Source organism: Lactuca serriola, chromosome 5 (assembly GCF_051521515.1).
Source record: "Lactuca serriola cultivar US96UC23 chromosome 5, Lser_US96UC23_V15, whole genome shotgun sequence".
NCBI lineage: Eukaryota > Viridiplantae > Streptophyta > Magnoliopsida > Asterales > Asteraceae > Lactuca > Lactuca serriola.
Window position 1 is genome coordinate 335,469,296 of NC_136412.1, and position 3,150 is coordinate 335,472,445.

The 3,150-nt window shown below is 27.4% G+C and overlaps 1 long non-coding RNA gene across 1 annotated transcript; it reads left to right on the forward strand.

Moving 5' to 3' along the window:
• The first annotated feature begins 1,007 nt into the window (after positions 1 to 1,007).
• LOC145055292 (uncharacterized) lies at positions 1,008 to 3,150 on the forward strand. The gene is made up of 4 exons (XR_013685130.1): positions 1,008 to 1,402; positions 1,916 to 2,049; positions 2,155 to 2,273; positions 2,873 to 3,150. It is a non-coding gene; the product is annotated as an uncharacterized LOC145055292 (long non-coding RNA).

Here is a 3,150-nt window from a genome sequence, read left to right on the forward strand (position 1 = left end):
GGACCACATGTTCAATCTGTAAGTTATTTGTTTCATGTATAAATTTATTGGCCCAAATTTGATTTGAAAATGATATTTATTCGAAGAAATACTAAATGAAAATCATTAATGTAATAAAAATAGAAAAATTACATAAATGGTTTTATTTTTAACCCAAACTTACGACATACATTTCATTTATTAAAAATCAAATGAAAATAATTAATGTAATAAAAATAGAAAAATGAAAAAAATGGTTTTATTCTTAAGTCAAACTTATGACATACATTTCATTTATTAAAAATCAACAAACGTATTTATATTTGTAAAAAATCTCAACTTTTCAGTTTTAATTCTTATTGATTTTATGCTAACATGACTCTTATTGATAATTGTTTAGATGTAGTATCTATTTGTATAAAAAAGTTAATCGCCTCTAGAAACTAATTTCTGAAAAAAAATATTAGCACCCGTCGCGTAGCGCGGGTAAATGGCTAGTATATATATATATATATATATATATATATATATATATATATATATATATAGAGAGAGAGAGAGAGAGAGAGATATGTTCAAGTATTCTAACTAATTATTGTGTGGATGTAGGAATCAATATGGGTTAATCATTTCAAAAATCTAAATAATGGTAAAAGTGTAATCTTACCTATTAATTAATTTTGGTAATTAAATAAATATTTAATTAATCCCTTTAATTTAGGTAAATAGTTTAACCATTTAAAACCCTAACTCAGCACAGAAAACATGCATCTCATTCTTTGGGGGTGTTTGTTTAATCTTTTAAAACATCTTTTAGCTTTTAGGAAAAGATAAAAATGCAAAAGATGTTTGGTAATCTTGTAAAAGCTATTTTTTTTATATAAGGAAAATGAACTTTTTAGAAAAGTCATATGACTTTTCACAACTTTTTTTTTATTTTCCAAAAAAATTTTTTTAAAAAAAATAAAAAATAAAAAAAAAATAAAAAAAAATTTAAAAAAAAAAAAAATTTTAAAACTCTCTCTCTCTCTCTCTCTCTCTCTCTCTCTCTCCTTCCGAATGTGTTGATTTGGTTTAAAACAATAGAACTTCAAAAATCACGATTTGGTTCCTCGACAATCAAATCGTCACCAGATCGATATCAAATTGATTTAGTCTTCAAGGGAGGAAATAGAATATCGACAATGGTGGAGGCGATGAGGGTGGGGGGAATGGATTTAAGTTTTGAAATCGGGTTTAAAGGTAGGGGAACATATGCCATTCTTGAAGCTGATGAATATCAATCCATCAAAGATTAACAATTTCGTTAGATCCTCAAGAAAAATCACAAAACTGTTGTGAGCGGCATCCCTGCTGCCCATAACATTAACGCACCACCGTTGGACGGTTTTTTTTACAATCTGGAAATATGGAGGTCACTAAGGTATAGTTTACTATTTTAACATAATTTTCTTTCAATTTCTTACAGAAAAAATATCATTTTTCATGCTCCCATATATATTCCTTGATTTTATACTTAATTTTATCCATTATGATAAGGGATTCAATCCATTATGATAAAGGATATATGTTTCGAAGTTTTTGTGTGCTTTTAGACTAGTTAATGTCACTCTACCTAAATGTAATGTTTCTAAGCCCTTGACCCAACTGTTCTTCCACACTTGAACACCTTGCTTCAGTTGGATCATTAAATCTATCGAAAATTAAATATCCTCATAATCATCATACAAGTCTCTCCTAATCATCATAAAAGTCTGGTAAGTTGATTTAAAAGGTTGAAAAAAAATATCTAATTTCTCTTTGGTTTAAAGCCTCAAAGGTATACTCAAATTATTTCATGTTATGTAATTTTTTGGTTCTGGTTGAATGGTTTTGGTGAATTTTATTTATATATCTTAGCCATATTCAAATTATGATTAGTAAATGATTCATGTAGATATCGGTCAGCTGAAGAGCACAAGTTATTAATGAAGATTGGTACAGATCCTAATATATCAATAGTTTTGTTGACGGTGCTGTAAAAACATGAGGGGATATGTTGTCTTTTTTGTTAATCCTTCTAACAATAAGGTAATTACATATTGATTCAATCCCTTTCATTTGTTATCAATCTGAGTCATTTTAATATGTGCGTAACTTTAAATTACTCATTATTTGTGTTTTTATTTTTGATAGGGCCAATCATCCAAAGAGCTACATATCAAGTATTGATGACTAGGAGCAGAATCCACATGGGTGTTGAGTTGATTCCTCTAAATGCATCATATTCATATGGATCACTAACTAACCACCATGTATGTATATATTTCTAATTTCTTTTCTTGGAAAGTTCTTGTGTTAATTTACTAATTTTTCCATTATCACAGCCAGTGGGATTATTAATAAAAACTTAAGGTAATCTAAACCTGGTTTTTCTTAGTATTGGATTTTATTTGTTAAATTCATGTTTAATTTTACCTTACTGGGAATGATTTTTTTTTCCAGCTTGCATCTTTATCTTTTATGTGTTTTTATAGATTAACTAATGATAGATATAGACTATTATACCAAACATTATTAAAACATGTCATTTTTGTGAAATTTAATGGTTAAAAATATGTTACCTTTACGTTTTTAACTAATATGTTAGTCGAACATTCAGTTAGAACATGCATAAAATCAATCTATAAAAGTATGGTGAGGGTAATTATGTCAGAATTGAATCTTGAATTTCAATTATGTCGGAATGGAATCACGATTTTCGATTCTATGGGAATTGGATCTCGGTATTTCCTGTGTTTTGTGTATTTTCTATAATTATTGGTTATGCATTTTTTGGTGCAATTCACAAGTCTGTAGATTTGTACAAATGAATTTAGTTTTTTATTCATTTGGTAATGAATTATTCTTTTAGAATGACTTGAAGAAGGAATCACTGATTGACCATACAAGAGAAAGACTTGGAATTGAGTTCAATAACAAGTTACATTGAAGAAGATTAAGTGTAAACAAGTCGATTATTTGGACCATTGAAGAAGATTAAGTGTATTTGTTCAATAATTGTATATTTGAGAATGCTAATCTTAAGAACTTTATTCATTTTGATGATACTTTGTTAGAATATTTACAATTATATTAAAATGTATCAGTCTGTAAGAATATTTATAAATTTGTATTTAAGTTTGGACGTGT